The 22,902-nt window shown below is 49.0% G+C and overlaps 1 long non-coding RNA gene across 1 annotated transcript; it reads left to right on the top strand.

The window, feature by feature from the left end:
• Positions 1-1,716: 1,716 nt before the first annotated feature.
• LOC119095612 (uncharacterized) lies at positions 1,717-16,609 on the top strand. Its single transcript, XR_005093926.1, has 3 exons — positions 1,717-1,886; positions 12,725-12,894; positions 14,603-16,609. It is a non-coding gene; the product is annotated as an uncharacterized LOC119095612 (long non-coding RNA).
• The last annotated feature ends 6,293 nt before the right edge of the window (positions 16,610-22,902 follow it).

The raw sequence follows: 22,902 nt of genomic DNA, 5'->3' as shown, positions 1-22,902 counted from the left end.
GAGAGAGAGAGAGAGAGAGAGGTGGTGGAATATCCAAATTGCAACTGCCCGCCGCAATCTCACACGGCGCAGTTTTCAGTCAGGCACGGCAGGAATAGCCGCTCTGCCAGGGCCGGGTGGCGCGCCCGGAGGCGCCCGTCCGCCGGCTGGGAACGGATCCTCCGGCACCCGCGCGCTGACTGGGGACGGGCCTGCCACGCCCCGCTGGCTCCGATTCCCGGTAGATCCGATCGACTTAGCCCGTGGCAGCGGGGATCTGCGCTCGATGTGTGGACGTCAGTCGAGGAGCAGTGCTGACTGACTGGGCTAAGCCAGCATGGGGAAATGGCCCTAGCGGCTTTTCACTGTTCCTTGTCCTCTGCCTGGCTAGACTGTCTCTTTTGCACTCATATTGCATTTCTCGGCTCCCTCTCATTTATCTGTTTTCTTCCCTGCTCCCTTCCTTCCTTTTCTAACCCTCCTTTCCTACACTCCGTGCCCCCCCCCCCACACCTAATTTCCTCCCTCTTTTTCTTTAATCTATTTCCCCTTTTCCCTCTCTCTTTCCCTCCAACTCTCTCTCTCACTCTCTCTCTCTCACTCTCTCTCCCTCTCCCTCTCTCTCTCTCTCTATCTCTCTCCTGTTACCCGCTGTCTCCCTCCCTCCCTCCCTTCATCCTTCCCTTGCTCCCCCTTCCTCCCTTTTTATTGATCCTCTTGTCTCGAATATAGCCGAGCTAAAGGGAGGGAGGTTCTTCTTTCAGTCGTTTCAGGCTATCTGAGGCAGGCCAAGCCTTAGAACCCGAAAGTATTGGTAGTTGCATATTATGTCAACGTGCGACCATTGCTAGAGCGGAGTAGCACGACCAGTCTTCTGTTCACGTGATGTGGTTGTCTGCGGCCATGTTCCACGCGTCGATCAAATGCTACATAAGTCTGTCATTCAGCTAGTAACTCACACACCTTCCGAATTTCCTTCTCCTCCGCCGCACAGTCGTCTTTTGCCCTTCTTTAAAATTTAATTTTCATTTTCCTGGACGGTGCAACCTGATCGTGTCTCCCTACGCGACGTAGTTTGAAGAAAATTGATGACGAATTTCTGCCCCGAAGCTTCACTTTACATAGAATATCCTAGTGAACAAAGCGTATGACGATACTGTCTTGAAATTTTAAGTTTTTGAGGGGGTCAATACATTGCTATCCATCGGCTGGAGTGAGATAGACTCATTAAGTGATAGCTTTAACTTGTTTGATAAAGTGCGATGGAATTAATACCATTCTAGTAATATGCCCTTTCATCTAATTGCACTGATTTATTTTAATCATTGATATGCGACGACCAGATCACATGTGTGGTAGCAACAAGCTTCGTCTGTCACCGCAGTCTTACCGTTCTCGAGATGCGTTGCATAAGCGAGCAAACGTCGCTCATCACACCACACACACGCTTTCAGTCGTATATGGGCAACATTGTGCTAATCGTTCGTTGTGTTACTTTGCAGAACAGTATTTTACTCAAATGAATACAGGCGCTATCCTTGTTCTTCTTGGCGACCGTCACCAAACATGACTCAGTTGCTGTCGGCCGGCAGAAGCCGCCGTCATGTCGGAGCGCCGCGGCGAGCGCACGGCCGCGCGCCACGTCGACTTCCGGTTCCGCAGCGCCTCGCCCGAGTCGCGGCGCCTCTCGCGCCCCGAGGCGGTGCCGCTGCTGACCTTCTCGCTGTCGCCCAACCCGGAGCCGGAGGGCAGCTCCGGCCCCAGCTCGCCGGCGTCCCCGTCGCCGGTCTCGTCGCCGCAGGGCACGCCCGAGCGGCAGCCTGAGCGACCCTGCTCGTCGCCGCAGGGGCCGTACCGCACGGCTGACCTGCTGCGAGGCTGCGCCGACCTGCCCTTCGCCGACTCAGGTGGGCCGAGGGGAGTGTGCGACGCCGGCTGGAGCACAGGCACGAGGGGGAGGGGGTGAGCGTGATTTATGATGGACGGGATATATGACTATATATGGGATATATATATATATATATATATATATATATATATATGGGATTTATGACAGTGCACAGGATAGTTACCGGTGTCAAATTTCAAATCCAAATTTTCAAATTTGTACGCAGGCACGACCGGTCACCTGAGGCTGTCAGTGTTCAAGCCTTAACAATTAAATCCTCCAGGTGATTACCGGTCCACACTTCTTAACTTTCAGCACAAACTTACTAATCTGAGCCGGTACAATTTGAAATATTAAAAGCAGATTGTATAATTGTGCTCGGTGATAAAAATCTTGTTTTTTTGCGATAACCTGGCTGTTATTGAGCTAAAATTGACTGTCTAGGAGTAAAGCAATCTCATAGTCATCGAAATGATCGAATCCATGAACATCACCTAAATTATTATTATTGCTGCTATTTTTTAAAGATTTGATCCGAACCCTTTAAATGGATGGATTTCTGAGATCAGAGCTCACGCTAAGCAGTGCTTGTGTGAGCTCTGACCCCTACCACCCGATCGCGCAATTCCATGTCAACGGCAGAATTTGGTGGCGAAAGCTTAACGTGCCGCAATGCTCGGGACGGTCCGTCCTGCCCTCTGACGTCAACTGACCTTCAGCGTGACCGCTGCCACCGGCCGCGGGCCAAACCTGTCAAGGGCAAATAGCGAGCGCCCTAAAGCGACTCGAACCCGCCCCGCCTCGGGTGGGTGGATCGGAAGGCAGGCGCTCCAACCATTCGAGCCACCGGGACGGACGAATTATAAAGAGTAAGAACCAGTGAACGCGACAACGTGCGTATTTCGATTAGCAGGCATTTAGTTACATGGCAAGAGACTTGCCCCGGATCCACCCCTTGGTGGGTGCTCATCTAAAACATTAACACGCGCTCGGGTGGGGGTCAAATTGACCTCCGAAGGTTTTTCTGAGGTGGTTTCCGAACAGCGAGGCGTAGCCGTGCCAAATTTTACACAGCTATAGACAATTGAATGGTGGGTCGTCTGCTATCAAAAATGTAGATGATCCTTAGAAGGTCACTGATCTATGTCAGGTCAAATTCGGGCCGTGGTCTCAGCGACGGAAATTTCTTTGCGAATCGTTCAATCTGATTCAACAACGAAATGTTGGACAAAGCTATGCACCTCTTAGCTACTTTCAAAGGCAACACAACAATTGAATGAGCAAATTTCATTAACCTAGCGTTGGGTATGAAGGTCAGACCAAGGTAAAAAACAACCTGTTTTGTAAGGTCTAGGGCTTGCTATATGGCGTGGTTTCTGGTGCTCATTTTGAATTTATTGGTAACTGGAGCAGCATAATTCACCTTCCACGGATCTCTTTAAGGTCAGAATGGGTCACTCACCCAAAATGACCCAGGTCATCATTTTTTTTTTAGGAACCCCCTTCCAGCGTAAGCTGTGTCGCTTATTCAAGTGCAAAACTCAAAACAGTCTTCTATGATCTTGGTCAACATGACCTTCAAAAGGTTAGACAAGGTCGCTGACCCTGAATGGGCACGTAACTTCTTGCTCAGAACAGCTACCTAGGTTCTAGGAGTCTTTGGAGATCAACCTAGAGCTTGACCTTATTTAGCCTTATTTAATCCGAAGGTCATGACCCAGGAACCTCAAACTTTTCTCTATGTGAGTTCACGTATAGGTCAATACACTCTATAGGTTCGGTGTCTCTAGATCTCTTAGTTTCTGAGATATCAAGGGGTCAAACTGACCCCCACCCGAGCGAAGGGTAGCGAAGGGGCCCCCACCCGACTACTCAGGCGCGTGTTAAGGGGCCTTGCAAGTCCTGGACAGAAATGTCATCCGAAAATTCGCAGAGATAATCGTGAGCAACCTTCATGAATGGGTGCCAGGAAAACGGTGGCACGACTCATTTTTCAATAGAGCATTCCCGCACGAGTGATCGCGCAGATATCTCGCCTCCGGCCGCCATTTTGCAATATACGGCCATTATCAACGACTTTTTCTCGTCAGAAGGGGAATTTTCCAGATCAGCGGCGTTGAATGAATGTCTTCTGACTCGGAGGAGCGCTACTGAAGCAGTCGGAGCACGCTTCAGGCAGATCCCAACAATGCGTCTCATCAAGTCGTATGGCAGTACTTACGGCTGTGCTGTAGACGAATATGGGCGAATATGGGCGAATATGGGCGAATATGGGCCTGTAAAAGCGTCAATGTAAGCTCGGGCGGGTGAGGATGGGCGTGCTTTCAATGAGATGTCCCGGTTCAGCATGAGGTAGTGTGTCCAACTCAGGCCCTAGCCAGCTGAAAGTTTGGCGCTCAGGAAACCAAATAGCCAACAAATAATGTTGATCACGCTATAAGGCACTTGTAACAACCTTTGCCGGCTAAGCTTTGGTGCTCTCTACTATCTTCAGTGGAATCTCATGTGTTTCCGCTATTTACTCCAACGTCACGCCACATCACTGAAGCGGATTCTAGCATTCGCTCTCCCTCCTTCCCCCCGCCCCCGGCAATCCAGCCTAGGTGATATCGTGCCTGTAAATCGTAGATCATCCGCTGCACTGGCCATCAATCATTCTCACGGTGCCCAATCGCGGAATATGGCAACGGCAGTGTACGTGCCGCACCGGCGGCCAAAATCTCTCAGCAAATGACGCCAATGTCTCGTGTTTCATACCTTTTGCTCATATTTAAGTAAGGCGCCGTATGGGCTGGTGTTTCTAGACAACGGAGATATCAGGTCACTTCGGTTCCGACTGCGCGCGACACAGGTTCAAGCATGAATGCTGTGTAGCTACTTCGGAGATGTTTCCGCTATCCGCTTTGGCAGCGACAGGCCAGGATATTGAGTCGTCGCCGCATAGCATTCCTGGATGATAGCAGTGCCTGATCTTGCTATGATCGATATCTGCGGAGGATGCTCCTCATCGCTTGTCATTTCAGGCGCGCCGCGGAAGTGTTGCGTCATGGGGCATCGTTACAGGAGACAGGAGAGAGAGAGAGACGGGAGCAGACAAATATGCAGAAGACAGGAGAGTAGCGCCAGCTGTGGTGGAGCTTTGAAATTTCACGGCAATACAATGCATATAGATGAGACAGTATCAGTAGCACAGGCAGGGGGGCACAGGAGGCACGTGCCCCCCCCCCCCCCCCGTAGGTTCCGAGGGGCTCTTCGGGCCGCTCGGTACAACGATTAAGGGCCCGAAAGGCATGCCGGGGATCGCACTCAGGGACCAGCCCGCAGGGTCGGGCACTCCAATACCAGCCAGAGTGCCTTGTGCTCTGATCAGGGGCCCTTGGGTCGATAAGGGCCTAGATGTTGGTCAAGTACAACAATAACACAAAGTCGTCTCCATGGCAGCATGGGCCTGGGGGTCCATTTCCCAGGCAGGAACAAAGTCAGAGCCAGCAATTTGCATTCGCCGGGACGCTGTCAGGACCCCACAGCCACTGACGCGGGCCCTGCGTTGGCAAGGGGACCCGCGTCGGCCAGAGGCAGTGTTTGCGAAGGCCCGAAGAGCCTGGAGGGCCCAACGGGTCCGACGATCAAGGGCCCGACTGAGGCTGGTCACAAGGGGCTGGCGCAAGGGGCTGGTCAGAGTCTTATTTAGGGGCTGGTCCTGCGGGGACGAGCCCTTAAATAGCAGTCAGAGGACCCTTCGTGCCGATCGGGGACTCCCTGAGTCAATATGGGCCTATATATTGTTAAGGCACCACCAGTACCGCGCAGTCACCTCCGTGTCGGTATGGGCCTGGGGGACCACTTCCCCAGCAGCGACAAAATCGGGGCCAGTGATTTACACTGGCCGCGGGCCTTGTGTATGTCTGGGGCCCACAGCGCCTAACAGGAGGTCCTGTGCTCGCAAGGGCCTGAGCCAACCAAGGAAGTGTTCGGTGAGGCCTGAAAAGGGGCCTTGTGTATTTCTGGGGCCTGCAGCGCCTAACAGGAGGTCCTGTGCTCGCAAGGGCCTGAGCCAACCAAGGGAAGTGTTCGATGAGGCCTGAAAAGGGGCCCGGGCGGCCCACTGGAACCGACGATCAAGGGCCCGATTGGAGAGCATAAGAGCCCGAAGAACTGGCTGTAGGTCACATAAAGAATCGTAGCCTGTAGGGGTCGTGAACTGAAATGTCAGCCACAGATTCTCTTGCGCCGTTTAAGGGCGCCCTGAAACAATGCGAGTCTCTAAGTCGGTCAGAGACCACGAACACGACCCAGTCGTCTCCATGCCCGTCTGAGCCCTTGAGACCCATTTTTCAAGCAGGAACGAGGCCGGAGCGCGCGATTTTCAATGTTTGGGGTTCATGACACAATGAGGGGCTCCTGTGTCAGTCAGGGGCGACAGTGCCTAACAGGGGTCCTGCGGCGGCAAGTGGCCCCGAGTCTGAGGGGTGTTTGTGGGGGCCCGAAGAGGGCCGAAAGATCTCCCTAGACCAAAGATCAAGGGCCCGATTGGAAGGCTGAGTGGTCCGAAGAGCTGGCTGTATGTCCCATTCAGGACTGCCGTCCGTGGTGTCGTGATCTTAAAGGTAAGTAAGAGGACCTCCTGCACCGATGTGGACCCCTGAGGCGGAGCGTTTCTCTACGCCGGCCAGAGATCAGCGACAACGAACAGTCGGCTCCGTGTTGGTCTGAGCTGTGGGGGCCCATTTCCTAAGCAATGACAAGGCCGGGCCCGCGATTTAAAGGGCCCTGTAGCGTTCAGGGCCCACAGTGCCTAAAAGGGTACAGTCTGTCAACAAGGGGCCTCGGGTCAGTCGGGGTAAGATTCGCTCACCAAGGACGGGGGCGGGAGCCCGAATGACAGAGGGCCTCGTGCGTTGGTCCGGCCTTCTGACAATGAAAGGAAACATGAGAACTTATGTTACGCTGAGGCAATGGAAGGGTCCGGCTCCAGTCAGAGCCCCCAGTACCGAACAATGGGCCCCAACCCAGTTCTAGCATTGCCCCGTTAAGCTGAGCTGGAGTCGGGCCTTGTGCCAATTATTTGACCATCGTCGATCCGAGATCGACTGCGCGGATCAGAAGACCTCCCCCGTCAGGGAGCGGACCAATGTGATGTGATATATCTTTCCAAGAACCTTTTGATCGGTTAGGAGATCCAGCTCCGCGTCGCCAGAATGACGGCCGGAAGACACACTGCAGTGCGACAGAATGGCCTTTTTAGCCCTTGACCGGGAACAACAATGTTCCCCGTAGCATTCTACACAAGGGGACTCCTTGCCCAACAAGAAATAAGGATTCTCATTAGTGTTGAGTGGAGTCGGTCGAAATGAGTTCAAAAACGCACAAGACCATCACGTGTTTGCCTGAGAACGTGTATTCTTTTGCAGAGTCGACTAGTGAAATAAATAACATCAATAGGTTTGGGCCTGCACAACGGGTGCCGACAGTGTAGTGGTTAACGAGTCTGCGTTAAACACTGCACGTCTGGTAGACCAGAGGTACTGGGTTCGATTTCTCATGGAGTCTGCCCTTACTGTCATGATGAGAAGCAGGCAACGTCATAAAGCCCCAGCAGCTGAGTCGTAAAGCCTCAGTGACACGCCGGCAATCTCGGCTAGCAGGGACAGCGATGGCCTGAGTTACAGTTTCAGTAAAACCGGCCGGCGTTGACCACTGGAAGCAACCTCAACCGGCGGCCGCGTGCACAAACAACGGCCATTTAAAATAATGCTTCTGAATGTTTTTCCAAATTAATTCTTATAGTTCAAAGATTATAATGAGCGAATCTTTTTTAAAACTTTGAGGATGTCCTCTAGAAAGGTTACAGCTAAAGCAAAACGGAAATTGGGATTCTACCTTTAGCGTGCCAGTTCCACCACTAGATTTCAGCACCACTTCGCGGTACTATAAAGGCCAAGCCGTTATTAGCGACAAGCTATAAAAATCACGTTAGGCAGAACATGTGCCCGTAGTATGTCTAAATGTACCATGTTATGTCCTAAAGTGTTTTAAGATACTCCTACAACTGCGTCATCATTTTCGCCCACCCGTTGACCACGACCTGGTGTTAGTCACAGGATTGACGTCGAGCTGCTTACGGAGATTGCAACACCTGGCGTCGAGATTTTTGTTAAGATATGCGAGCGCGAATACACGAAACTACGTCATATAATTTGTGTTATTGATCGGTTCTGACTTAATGTCGAACGTTCCCGGACAAAGATGGCTTGGTCATGTTAATACAAATCGTTAACCCATTTGAATGTTCGCAATGGTCCTTTGGACCATTGCGACACGAAGAGCGCCAGCGCTTTATTTCATACAGTCGCTTAACGCATGGTTTTTTCAGTTCATTGACTACAAACCTCAGGCAAAGTTCGTCTCGTGGTAGTGTCTGGCTGCTGTTCAAGTAATAGAAGGACAAAAGTTTATATATGTATATATATATATATATATATATATATATATATATACACCTGGACAGTGTTGATATATATATATATATATATATATATATATAGATATGACGTCAACGAAAAACATGCCTTTACTATCCAGTAGGCCATATCGAGTTTTTTTGGGGAGGCCTTTTGCTGATAGGGGGAGTTTGCCCTTTGTTTGCCCTGTTGCCCCCCCCCCTTACCAAGGTTCTGGCTGGGCACCTGGACAGTGTTGATAGCCTTATTCCTCGTAGAAAAAAGGAGAATGGAGGGATGGATTTAATATGTCGGATACATACATGTCTTTATCAAATAGTGATTATCAGTAGTGAGTATCAGTAGTGATATTCGTTCTTTATCGAAACGAATAACAAAAGTACCTTCTGATATTCCTTTCGGTCAGGGCATGTAACCGAAATATGGTATTTTATATATATATATATGTATACATATATATGTACATATATACATATATATGTGTGTATATATATATATATGCATATATATACGTACATTTGTGTATATATGTATTCATGTATGTGTATGTCCATTCTTCTGTTTATTCTACGACGAAAATGGCTATTACTACGGTCTCATTCATATGTATTATGTTTCTCGTAAGTGCAACTAACTTGTGCGACAGAATGTAGCTTATTAAGTTCCACATCTGGTCATTCATGAGCGGGAGACCCAATCCGGTTTTCGCGAGATTGATATCCTGAGTGCAATTGGCTCATGTGTCATCTGGCAATCTCTAATACGATTGATAAATCACAGAAATTCGAGGTGCACCAAATTCACAGGATGATTGAAACAGGGCATTATTATTACGGATAAGACAGTTGCTTGAACAATTGTCCTGGTGCCTTAGTACTTTCACAAACTTCGGGCTTGTTAATTCTCCGGCCGCCGGCAGGTGTTTTGAGTGCTGATAGCATTGGATGGTGCTTGAGTTTCGCCCCTGTGCGCGCCACAACCCAAAGTTCCTACTTGCAAATGCCTAGATTTCCTTTCTGATCAAAACTCTAGCTAGGCACTTCTTACAATCAGTTCAAGCACACCATGATCAAGAGTATTTAAGTCTGCATAAACTCGCAACTAAAAACAAAGTGCATTAGTCACCCAAATAATTCACAAAGTCCTAAGTCCTCTTTTTGCGGGGCAGTTAGTGACTGGACATTGTGTAGCAGGCTTTTACTTGGGCATCGATTTTGTAGACAGATTTTAGACAGAGATAAACATATACACAGATAAGCCATTCGGAAACCGATGCACCGACCCATTTTGGAGACGGACCAGTCCACCTTACTGTTTTGCGTTAGTGCCTCCCCATTACTGGATCGATCTATTTGAAAGCCTTGGAATTCAAACAACGAACGTGGTGGGCTGTCCCGGACTCACACTTCAAATCCGTTGGCTGAGCAAAGCCTGCAGCGCTTTTTCCTCCTTCCTATTGTCTCTTTGAATCCTGGGTTCCCGGAGGCGAGCTCGCTGCAATGTCCGGGCATCGCGACAGGTGCGACCTGGCCGCGTCCGCGCGGCCTGTTAGGTCCATTCACCAGCCGCTCAGCAGGCATCACAGCCGTTACCGGATCGATCTGGTCAGATCGATCAGCAGGAGGAGTCAGGTCTATCAGCAGGACCGGTCAGGTCGATCAGCAGGAGGGGTTAGGTTTATCAGCAGGAGTGGTCAGGTTGATCAGAAGGACCGGTCAGGTTGATCAGCAGGAGGGGTCAGGCTGATCAGCAGAAGTATTCGGTACGATCAGCAGGACCGGTCAGGTCGATCGGCAGGAGAGGCCAGGCTGATCAGCAGGAGTAGTCAGTTCGATCAGTAGGACTGGCCAGGTCGATCCAAGCTGTTATTTTGTGTAACCCCTTGTCGGGTCTGAGTTCTGGAAAGACGACATCGATCTAGTTGGTTTGATACCACGTTTCGGAACTCGTGCGACTGTGGTTAGTGATGTCATTTTCATGGTCGTGATCTGGAATAAAGTTTTGGATTTATGGGTCTCATGAAGCCCTATTGAGGAAGTGAGTCATAACTAGCTTTGAATACAGGATGTCGTGCGTCCGCAGTTTTAAAACAAACTTTTCCCATTACAGACATAAAATATCTCGGGTGACTTTGGCAGAAAACTCTCAAGACAAACATGGCTCTTCGTCAGTATGAAAATGGACCAGTGCGGAGCAACGTGCACTGCCGGTGCTTTTCTTACACTTTTTGACCGGTCACATTTTTAAATGGTACCGAATATTCAGGTTGTCGGTCATTCATCAGGCGCAGCCAACAACGTCGAGCAAAGCATTCAGTGATGCCCCAGATCAGTATGAGGAGTTTGCAGTTGTCGAGGATATCACGCCTTTATTCGCAGTATGAGGAGTTTGCAGTGGTGTAGGATATCACGTCATGATTTGCGGTATGAGGAGTTTGCACTTGTGTGGGATATCATGTCATTATTCGCGCCATGAGGAGTTTGCAGTTGTGGGGGATAGCATGCTATGATTCGCAGTATGAGCAGTTTGCAGTTGTGGAGGATATCATGCCATGATTCTGTTGATGTCGTCACGCTGATCTGTCAATTTTTTTTTCTCAAATGGGTATAGTTATTTGGAAAGTTAACAGCTCTCCGGCGGCTGAGACCACCTCACGTTCATGTGCAAAGCGATGCTATGCTGTCGAACGGGATGCTAGCCTGTTGCATGCTGACCTTTGCGCTTTGTGGCTTACTCGTTCAGTGTTGAACAGCATTGCGTGAGAAAGCATGGGATCGCGTGAGGAAGTTGGAAATCCCATCAGCAAGCTTGCAGACATTAATGCCTCTGGGTGACTGGTCCAGTGTCACGCACTCGGGTGGAGGGGAGGGGGGGGGAGCAATACGACCCCCTGATATATCAAAACCCAATAGAGCTAGAGACACCAAATTCATAGGGAAAGTGGAGGTCTAAGTGAACTCACTTGTGTCATATTCTTAGATCACTAGGCTGAGATCTTCAAGTCGAACATAGCAAAACAAAGTCAAATCTCACATCGTTATCCGAAACGCAACCAGCTTCTACCTAGATATCTTTTATAAGCAAATGGTACCAGTTTTTGTGTTAGGTCAGCGGCCTGGTTCGACCTCCCAAATGTAAAAATTACCCAAAAACCTACATGATTTACTTGATTTTTGAGCTTGCAATGGGCACTATGTACTATTCTGGCAGCATGTTTCCTAAAGTAAAAGGTTGGCCGAGGTCATTTTCAGTCTTTTTCACCTTTTCCTCAAAGTTGGGGAGGGGCTGGAGCCCAAGGTGGGGGGGGGGGGGGGGCGCCCAAATTACGGGTGGGCCTGAAGCTCCTTCCCCTCAAACTGAGTAAGAAAGTACACCCAAGTCAGATACTTTACAAGGCACGCAATTGTGTATACCAAAATACCGGTTTTTCAATTGCCTACAAGTGAATAAAGTTCGGTGCGGTTATGTCGCGCTGTTCGGAGGTTGTTAGGGAAAACCTTTGAGATGTCAAATTGACTCGACCACATATTAAGTTTCGGTTACAGGCTCGTCCAGAAGCTGATTCATCCAGGAGTCCATCCAAAGCAGCCGCTAGCCTTTCGAACTATGAACACCTGTGCTGAAGAGTTTATATTTTACTTGATTTTCCTCATACCATGAAACATTTTATCTGGTAACATGTTGGTCTACGGATGGTTCAGCACAAAGGCAATCCCCTCAAATTTTTCGTACGTTTTTCTCGAATCTTCCGACGTAGCGTAAAATTTTGCTAAGCTTATTCTCAGAACTGTTAGACACGTGACCTGAAATTTTTGAGCCCACGACATTGCGAGTCATCCAACTGTGACGTAGTTTCCAAAGCTTGGAACGTCGGAAATGTGACAGGGCAGTGCTCCATGGCACGTTTTTACCTCCTTGTGCACTGGCTATTTTGGCCAATAGTTGAAAGTGTATAAAGTTGCTATATGTCGAGCAGTGATCAGCTATTGTAACATGCCGAAAGCTCGTTTCATGTCAAGGTCATATCGGATGAAGTTTTCAAAATCTGCGAAATTTTGCCAGTCCAGCTCACAGAAAATTGTGAAGGCAAATCACTGATGTCCATGCAAGCATTATAAAGGTCGTTCAAGGTCAAGATCACGTCAAGTGAAGTCTGTAAAGCCGCCCTAATTATGGTTAGTGTACTTAACTGCCATGCGAACAACATGGCCACACAAGAACATCGGACGTGCGAGGTCATCGAAGTTCATTGGTATTACGGCCACGGATTGGCCGCTGGCGACCTCAAATTGTCCTTTAGAAGCAACTGATGGCATTCTGTGGCTTATGCCAGCTTCTCATAGCAAACAAATGCCAAGCCATAAAGCATTGTCTGACCTCACCCGCGGCGTTTCAGGCAGTGGGTCGCCGAGCCCGGACGACCTTTCTCTGGAGCTGGAGCGTGCCAAACTGCGTAACGACCCCGGCCTGCTAGCCGTGGCCAACCGTCTGGTGCAGGATGTCCTGCGTAAGGCGCGCGAGGAGGCCGTCAGGAGACTCAGCCAGGAGGGCAAGACCCGCGGACAGGTGAGGGAGGTCCTCAAGAGGCCCAATCAGTAGGGTGAGATCCACAGACGGGTGAGAGGAGGCCGTCAAGAGCCTCAGCCAGCAGGGTAAGGTCCGTAGACAAGCGAGGAAAGACCGCCAGGAGATCCAGACAGGAGGGGAAATCCTGCTTGAGGTAGATACAGTTCGGGAGAGAAGTGAGGGGACAACGTTAGAAACCTTAGTCGGGATAGCGTAGCTCGCGGAAGGGCAGTCACGGACGGATAAGTTCCGAGGAGACCAGACTGTGAAGTGCATGACTTGGGACCCAGAGTTGGGTTGGAGTTCGAAGGAAATATAGTGTCATGCGTGCTGGCCAAAGGTGAAGGCCACGGGTATGAGGTAAATAGGAAGGCGAGTACGTCGCGGCTTGTTGCACACAGGTCTGATTGAACCGGTCAACAAGACGCGGCGTGGAGAGTTGAGCGAGTGGCGGTGTTATTCCGATCCAGTAACTGAGACGCAGTACGGACAGGTCAGGGCTGGCCATTCCGGCGACGCGGGCCAAGGAACCATTATGTCATGCGGACCAGGGTGTGGCATTTTGATGACGCGGATCCGTGGGCTCGTGAGCTGAGGCGGAGTGAGACCCGGGCCAGGAATGTTGGTCAGCGCGTCACCGTGAGAAATCGATAGAGTAGACGCTTGTAAAGACCAGCCCACATTGATCGCGTGTGTCGGACACCCGGCGCATCCAGGGTGGTCAACAGCGGCCACACAGGAGCCGCCGATACCAATAGCCGGGCCTGGCGTGGCACATGATAAAGCACGCTCCCTGCGCCAACGACGTTTTGAACAGCTTCGAGATGTGCCATGTACAGTAATGAAAAAAAACGTTATCACCTCCCAAACCGCAGTGGTAACCTGCAGACAAGTGGTCCTAGTGAACGAACAAAAATATCCGTTTTGGCTCAGTACGACCAGCTTTAGCAAGCTGGTCGTAACTCCCTGATTTCAGCTGAGGAAAAGTAGGAGTTATATTGAATGCTATGCTGAATGCAGTTGCCTGGCGGCCTTTCTAAGCCACTTTTCTGGTTTTCTAACCTTGGCCTCCTGCCTAGCTCTTGCACTATCCCGGTTTCCTCCATGCGAAGGTATCTACAGGTGTCCACCTCTACCTTCTGTCTCTTAGACTGTGGTACATTACACTTTCTGTGGTGTATGTTGAGCGTTTTTTGTGTCTTGTGACTTAGCTGCATTAATTTTATGTAGGCACTGGGTGCTAAAAATTCAGTAATGCTCTCTGAACGCTTTCACGACGCTTAGTTTAGGCCTGTTCCACACGACCATTGTAAATACCATTATGGTTAGTGTCCTGCCAGCACGAAGTCCTAAATGAAGTCGTGTTGAGTGTGTTTCACATGCTGGCAAGAAGCCTTCCCCAGGAATGCAACGCAATCGGCTGGGGCGGGAAAAAATAGCTGCTAATGTGTAATGCAACAGCAGCCGAGGACAATGGTCGAAAATCAATGATGATACCCTGCATTCATTAAGAGATCGCACCGCATCATGGATGTTCCGACCTAGAACATCAGCGGATGAACATGCAACATTTGTTTAGTTTAATATAACCCGGACATCTTGTTTGCTAAAAATCATTGCTTTCCGTCCCTCTAAACAATTTAAACTGACCGCTCCAGCCGTTTCGTGCGTGCCCTTACCGACGACGCGTCTCGGTTTCGGTCCGCAGGTGGCTTTCTCCGCAACGGAGGTGCATCCGGCGACACATCCTGCGGCACATCCGCTGAGCGGACAGCGCCGCCCAAGGCCCAACTGGGAGCGTCGACTGCGCGGCGTCTTCTACACATTCTTCTCCTGCTTCGGCTTGCGGAGAGGTTCGTTCTGAAGACCGTGGACCGCGCCACCAGGACCAGGCTGGCGCGAGTTTTGTGCTCTGAGAAGCAGCTGGCCCAGCAAAGAGGCGGTTTTGGTTAGCGCCACGGAGTGCGGAGCAAGAGGTACCGATTACGTGCTGAGCACAGCGTGCCTCGCAGTGAGCCCGATCGCGCGAGCGGCGCCGTTCCGAACACCATTTCCATGGCGGTGATCTGGGGCGAATGGGAGCGGCAGATTGTTGGGAACCTCCGATTGCTGCAATCTTCTGACTTTGCTGAAGATGTTCCTGCGAGCCACGGTTCTAGCAAACATGGAGAGTGGGTCACCTGGACGACACTGAATCGCACCAGTGGATTTTTGGACAACCGAGAGCCTCACACTGACAGACGTGTTTCCCTTGAGACGCCCTTCCCTCCCTGGATGCGTTCCTGAGCATTATTTACACTCAAGAGATCTACAGTCACATGGAAATCTGCTTCCAAAGACTCTGGCGCTGGCATTCCGATGGTGTCAGGCCCATGATGAGGCCCATGGCTAGTACTGGCGTGTTGCTGTGGCGGCAGCACTTCTGGATATTGTGTTGAAGTTCGAAGGATGTCTGCGGCCCGATGTAGTTGTATGCCTCGTGTCATTCGTCAAGTGTCTCTGAAAATCTTACAACCGCCCGTGTTTGGTGACCACTTTCATAGCAAGGATCCAGTGCCACCCGGCTGGTAAACGGAAAGCCTCTTTGGTTTTCTCGTACAGTATCAAAATGAATGGTGAGGTGCCGGCTCGAGATAACGAAAGTCTTCGCGACCCCAGCCGGGTGCCTGAGGCTCATCTGCGCTGCTGCATTCACTTCCGCTGTGGTCATGAATTTGTGGTTGGCCGCGTGGACAGAATCATCGTTGGCGCCGCAAGAGTTCTGAACGAATGCTTGCAATCGCGAACAACGGTGACAGATCAGCGTTAGCCGTCTGTTCAGCGTCGCTGGCAGTTCGTCAGCGTGGAAATCGATCTCCTCTCCTTGATCACGCAGGACTCGGCTGAGATTCAAGCAATATGTCTTGTAGTGTCCTTGACCTTCCGATCGAACGCTGCTAAATGGTGCTCCACTCATCGAGCCGATATGGGGGGTCCTCGTGCTTCCAGGAAGATTAGTTTTTGTCAGCACTAGGCACTGGGGGAGAGGCCTTCAAGAGGCGGATTGGGGTGCCAGCCAGGGGGCGATCGGCATTGTGAGGTCACGGCGGTGAGGCCAAATGCGTATCGTCTCCCCGGTTTTCGTCAGACGTATTTCTTACAGGAACGCTTTCTGCCTGAACGTTGGTGACCATGTGTACCCGCTGTTCCCCGGTATGTGTCGCGGACCTCACGTGCGCTCTCCAGTGCTTTTGAACCATCAAATCACGGAACAAGACGTGGCTTACCTCGTCCTGGTCCGGCTCTGGGCGTCAAAGCGGCTGAGGGGAAGTATGCATGATGTTGGAGACGTGGCTATGGCGTTCAATCCACGCGAGGTTGCGATGTTCCTGCATTCACGCGTCCCATCTGTCTTACCGGTCTCGATGGTCGTCGCCACCCGACGGTCGTCGTTCCCACAGAAGGAAAACCTCAGCAGTGCGTCGCCGTCTTATTGAATGTGTTGTCAGCTCTCGTTTGACTGTCAGAGCATTGCGCCAAGATCGACTGACCATCAGAACTGCGAACGATCGATGGCATGAGTGACGCGATGTCAGCCACTGACATCGGGAGGGCCTGAACACGAGGCTTTATGTGGGGACTGAGGGAGAGTGCCATCACTGCGTCAGGGTGAAGGTCCAGTCGACCGAACCCCTTAGATGACAATGCGAGATGAATGTTATTGATGTTTCTATAAATGAGAATGCGTATGCTGTGGCGTGTGCTTTTTTAGGCTTCAGAAGGGATCGACCCGAGTCACCACCACAACAGGTTTGGGCTTCAGCACGAGGGAGGAAAAGATAGTTGAGCTCATCTTCAGACACAAGATCAGAATGCTGGTATCTAGTACTGACCGAGCACTGTGTCACTGAATTTCCAATAAAGGTAGAATGGATGCTGGACGTAGCTAAGTGTAAGATGCGTCTTTATCCGAAGCAGCGCAAACATTCTGTCAATAGTCCACATACCTCTCGTCGCGGGTTTCAGATAATTAATCTCCGATGTATTTTTGTTCTTCTCGAGCGCGGCATCTTAATGGGTTTTGTTATAATTGATCTGTTGAACATGCTGACAAATTTATGGTGGTCTGCATTCGAGGCTGAGAAATATGAGCCTGACATTAGTTTTGCTAAACAAAGTGGGGCAACGTGTGTGGGGCCAGCGCGGATGTGAGGGTTGACCGCTACCATACAGACAGTGTCAAAACGTGGGCTCGCACAGACAGACACCTCCGGTCTTCAGTTTCCTTATTATTGCACAGGCACTGACGGTCCACGCACTGCACGGGCGTGAAATTTTGGTTATAATTCACGGAGGATACTGTTTAAAAACTACCAAATATGAATATGACCGGCGGGGTGGAACAAACGCGGTCGACGAAACCAATGAATTTGCAGTGTTTACTGTTTCGGCAATTGTCAATAATGCGTTGCAAAACAACTTTGGGAGGATAGCGGTCGCAACGAGTCGTCTGGGATTAAGCCACAGCGCCATGCGTTCCCGATCGGTTTCGAGCAGAGTGACATTTGCCTCTTTCCGATTGATGATCGCCGTAGTTATAGGTCAGACAGTGTTGAGACCCATTTGTGAGCAGCAGTCCGCGCATACACCTATGCTCTTGGTTGCACGTTTCGTCTGCCCTCGCTGCTAAGGTATCGCATGAATTCCTATACACATCTCGAACCGGGTGGATCCGTCGTTTATGTATGGGGGCATGTGACTGCCTACACACATCAACCATCAACCACCATCATCAACCCTTTGCCGATCCGACTGTGATTTTTCCCCTTTGTTCAAATCTGCTGAAATAAGTACTCCACATTTGTATGGGGTTTTGAACAGAACAAATCATTTTGAAAATTATTCAGTGCAGTTTACAGCCCTTCCCCTATGACCTAAAGACATGGACCACTCTAGTTTCTGAGGTACACGCCCGCGAATATGTGCAGACTCTTTCGTGCAGAGTATTTTAAGGTCACCTGAGCATCTATGCCGCCATAATAACGGCATTCATATACTGATATTACATTGGCCGTGTGTCGATTAAGGCAGTAAAAATATAGTCGTTCAGTCTTTATATTGGTGTTTGTGATCACGATTTCCGGATATAACGACCGTCAACTGGCTTGCAATCAATATTAAACGAGGTAGGATGATACAGCAAAACCATTGACGCGTTGAGAGCATTTTCTAAATTGCGAAGTTCTGCTGCCTACAGTAATCTTTCCCACTGAGAAGTATACGAATAGTTATAAGAAGGTTTATTTCATCACACATTCAACAATTCTCAATATGGAATATTCTCTTTAATCTCGCCTCACCACCGCGCTGGGTCGTTAAGATCTAGTCCCCGTTTCGACTTCAGTTTTCGTTCTTCAGTTTTTATCGGTTTGGACGTGTTATCTTTCCGTACTAATCAAACGGTGACGTCGATTCGTGGCGACGTTGCAATGCTGCAGAAAATTCCGTCGACCCAAGTAGCGTTCGTGTCAATGCCTCAGAATCTATAAAACAATGTTTGCATTACTTTTGTGCCTTATGTTGGTTACAACTGCACAAACTTACAATAAGTGGTTGCACGGATATTAAAGGAAATTCTCCACATTTGAAGATATTGAGACCAGCCACCCGACATGATGAAATAAGCTCATTTACAAGCATTGGTATACTTTTAAGCGGAAAAGACTACACCAGACGACAACAATTCTCTAATCAGTGAGTCTGTTCCCCACTACGTCATTGTTTCATCGTGCCATGGAAAGTTTGTATGGCAGCACTCACTTATAGCTCTTTAAGCCCGAGAGGTAGCGCGCGGCGGTGCTAAATACGTGCTGAACGAGATGGCGTTAGGCTCTGGCGCACCGGCCCTTTCTCGTGGTGTTCTTGCAGTCTTCTTGCAGTCATCTGTGAGTTTAAGCTGGTTACTTGTGTCCACATACTCCATTATGGCGCTATTCTTAAGTCATTTAATTGCAAGTCTTATTTCCGTAATGATTAGGAACAATGAACAGCTTCTCGTATTTTGTGTCTCAAAACGTAATTTAAGTTAGGTTACAAGCCTATATATTTCGCTATGCACACAAGGCATTAAATTTTTGTGGGTTCCAGGTCATCGGAGTATCATAGGAAATGAGCAGACGGACCAACTGGCCAATAAATCATTGACACCTTCGCATCACACCCGTCTCTGTTGACCTTGCTATTATAAAAATAGCCTTTCACAATCTGGCAAAACAATTTGGCCAACAACATTGGACGGAAAACAATGTGATCCAGCTTCATGACAACAAACCATGTATTACACCTTGACATTGGCATTGGCATGGCTTCGAATTGGGCACATAAAGCTCACGCATGGTTATTTGTATTTGTAGCACCTTCATCCCCTGGGCTATCCGCATGCTCGTCTCCATTCAATTAAACATATTTTACTTGAATGTTGCGAATATCAACCGCCACGAAAGGCACTGGAGGCATATTGCCGGCACCACAAGGTTGCGTTACCGTTGAAGTTCTCCCAGGCCATGGCCATCCGCATTTTCTTGATCGCCTGTTGAATTTTCTTAAACCTACCGATATCCCTCAAGCATTGTGAAGAGCTATCAATTTCGTAGCGTTATTTTTCTTCAGTGATGTATTTCAGTTTTATTTGAAATAGTCCTCCAAAAGGCATAGCATGACCCAAACTGGCCTAAGCACCCCACACCAAATAAAGCAGAATTATGTTAGAATCTTCCGAAGTTCGCACAACATTGGTTGGGAGTCATTTGATGGCGTATTGCCTGAAAATTGTGTTCACGAGCGCGAGATATGACCACCTCAACAATTACATTTTAATTGACCTTGAACGCCGCAAGACCATTGCGATGACAGACTGTGAATGACGGTATCATGACGTCATGGATGCTTGGGTAACTTCGAAATAGCCTACACGAAACAGTCCGCACGGAAAATCCTGCACATCTTTGCGGTCGTTTACTAAAGAAACTGGTTTAGGTGTTAAGAAGGGCAGAGCTGTGAATTGCACCGAATGATCTTCAAAGTTACGTCAACTGTTAAGTGCATTTGCGAGGGACATTATTCACAAAGATAAGACAGAAGCAATAGTCTCATTCCTCGGAGAAAAACAGGAGAACTGAGATTTAGACGAGTTGGTATTTCGGCAACAGGCGACTATCGAAACAATACAAAACGGTATTGTTTCGATAAGGGCATCTTGCTGAAATACCAACGCATTTATACATCCATTCTCCCGGTTTTCCTCCGACGAAGAAACCCATTAATGCTGCTTTATCTAAATGATCTTCAGGATAGTTCTTCCAGTGAAAAACCGCATGCAAATGCGGAGCACTCCCTTTAACTGACACATCCTGCATGTCTTCATTTTAAAATGACACACTAAGTAGATGTTACATCCGGTGAAGAACGTGTCCTTTGTTGCCCCACGAGCTGTATTATTTCCATCGTCTCAGCGTTTGTTCTCTCGCACATCAGATATTGTCCCATCGTGTATGGTAACGGACCCACCAAGAACTTGTTCAGGACACAGAAGATCGCCATTTTCGCGGCCTGCATGGTTTCTGGAAAGCTGAAATGTGCGCAGCAGAAGGCTGCAGGTTGACTGACATCTCTGAACACGTTTTGCTTCCAAACGATCACTATTATGCACATGGCCCGTAGGACCGGTACTCCTGAGCCCCTTGCCGTCGAATTTTACAGCAACTGGGAAGGCCCAGTTCGGGTTCAAGCACGTACCGCGCTGATTCGTTGACCCGGCCCGGTAACTGCGGCTCTGCGGCTGGTGACAGGCAATATATTTATCGACGTGCTTTGCAGTACAGCGGTCTGCAGCGGACATGTGGTATGGGACTACCAGACTTTAAAGGGCGCTGAAAAGGTGCCTGCATTATCGACCAGTAGCATGTCTGCTGACCTTCTCACATGTTTCATATCGATGACTCTGGGTCAGAGCGGCCCTTGTTTTGGACGAAGCGCTGGGGATGATCTTCTGACTCGTGTGCACGTGCGTGTGCCATGGGTGCCAGAGGCCGTCTTGCGTTAGTCGGGGCCCTCTGACAATAGGAGGTAGAAGGATTTTCGATGGGAGTCCACAGTGAGCCATTGTAATGACCCTGTTCAATCAGGGGTCCCTGTGCCGAATGAAGGGTCCTCCACCTCTTTCAGCTATGGGTCTGTTAAGCTGGACTGGAGTATGTGTCAATTATCGAACGATTTGCAATCATAGATCAGTATTGTGCGAGGTAGGATGGCGCTATCCAGCCAAGGAGCATATCGCGGAGCCTATTTATTAAACAGGGAAATTCCGGTGTATTTAGCAGTATTTTCTACCAAACCCATACCAATAATCATAAGTGCTCTTGTTTCATCACATCTGCTTACTTTAATGCTTTCAAAAGTGAAACATTCCCTATGAATAGAAACGACTGCTGCAGACAGCATAGTTTGTCTGTGTAGCAGATATGCTCCTTGATACGTCAATGTTTGGTGACGTCATCGTATCTTGCGCAACATCGACTGAGAGCCGGTGGACGGCCATTACATCTAGAAATTGTGCTCACAAACGCCAGATATGAATGACTCAAGTATTCAATTTGTATTTGCCTTGATCGCCCCATGGACAATGGAATGGCAAGATTTCAGTAACGTTATTATGGGGTTATGAATAGTCTATGTGACCTTAAAATGATGTGTACATTTACGCGGGCGTGTGGCTCAGAAACTAGAAGGGCCTCGGTCTTAAGAAAGGCAAGGCTGTGAACTGCACCGAATGAGCTGCAAGATGACTATATGAAGTCAAAACCTCATACAAATGTGGAACATTCCCTGCCCTCGCTTCTAGGCAGAGCATTACCTGGACGAACATGGCGGGGCCACCGAACTTGAAAATGTGCACCATTTCAGATACGACTGTCTCGGCTGGAGCACTGGGAAAGATCCGGGACCGCAATCATACAAGAGTCCTTGTGAATTCTGCTGGAGTTTTCTATCAGAATTTGACATCACATTTACGACAGCACGCAAAGAGGAGTGGGGTCTTAATAAAAACGCACCAGATTCTGTACAGAATTATTCTCGCTAATTTGTTTTGCTACTGCGAAAGGATAAAATGGCGTGTCACAGCTGTTCCATTTATGATAACCGAGTCTAAAGATACTGTGATGGCATAGCGTTTGTATTAATGTTGTATTACATAGATAAATACTCTTGTAAATGCAGACTTATAACACCTATATTGCTTATAAGTTTATAAGGCTGGCATCGGAACAATGGCACAAACGACTGATATGTGAAGCACAACACTATAGCAGCATTGATTCACCCGCCTTCCTTTTGACAATAAACAGCGTTATACAAAGTCACCTGAATCACACTTGACGTAACTATTGATGATGCTAGAAGGCAGATAATCAGACCTCGTTCTAGAAGCCCTATTTTCCGTTTACAACCCTCAAATAAGAACCCGCGCAAACACTGGCAACTTCGCTGGTATAAGCCTGTTCTCGTGGCGCACACAACAAAGAAAAGGATGAGATGAGATTGGCTGAGCTGATCCGATCCGACCAACGGAAGCGCACAAATGAGTTGGGTTGTATTTCTGCCGTCGGCCAAGTTTGGCCGATAGTTCCGAGTGTTATCTACTAAAACATGCCGCAGAACAGTGCTTGTTCACACCTTGTGCTACACCTGCAAATAACTCCTGAAGTTAATGCGCGTTAGAAGTCTTAGATTTATATATTCGAAATATCTGCAAACACAAGAGGAACTGGATAGGTGTAAGAAGTCTACTGCTTGCACTAACTCAGGTCTCACCTGAACTCACTTGCTGTGGTTACGGCTAGAGCTCCGTTGGCCGCAGCTTTTGACGGCATCATGACATTAATGCAGCCACCATGCCCAGCTGCACAGCGAGTGACATCACACCCTCATCAGACCGGCTCTGGCCTTGATGCATAGAGTCCAAGCCAAACC

The sequence above is a fragment of the Pollicipes pollicipes genome, unplaced genomic scaffold (genome assembly GCF_011947565.3).
Source record: "Pollicipes pollicipes isolate AB1234 unplaced genomic scaffold, Ppol_2.1 Scaffold_4219;HRSCAF=4965_pilon_pilon_pilon, whole genome shotgun sequence".
NCBI classification, from domain to species: Eukaryota; Metazoa; Arthropoda; class Thecostraca; order Pollicipedomorpha; family Pollicipedidae; genus Pollicipes; species Pollicipes pollicipes.
The sequence above is the reverse complement of the archived record's forward strand: the minus strand, read 5'-3'. Positions and strand labels throughout refer to the sequence as shown.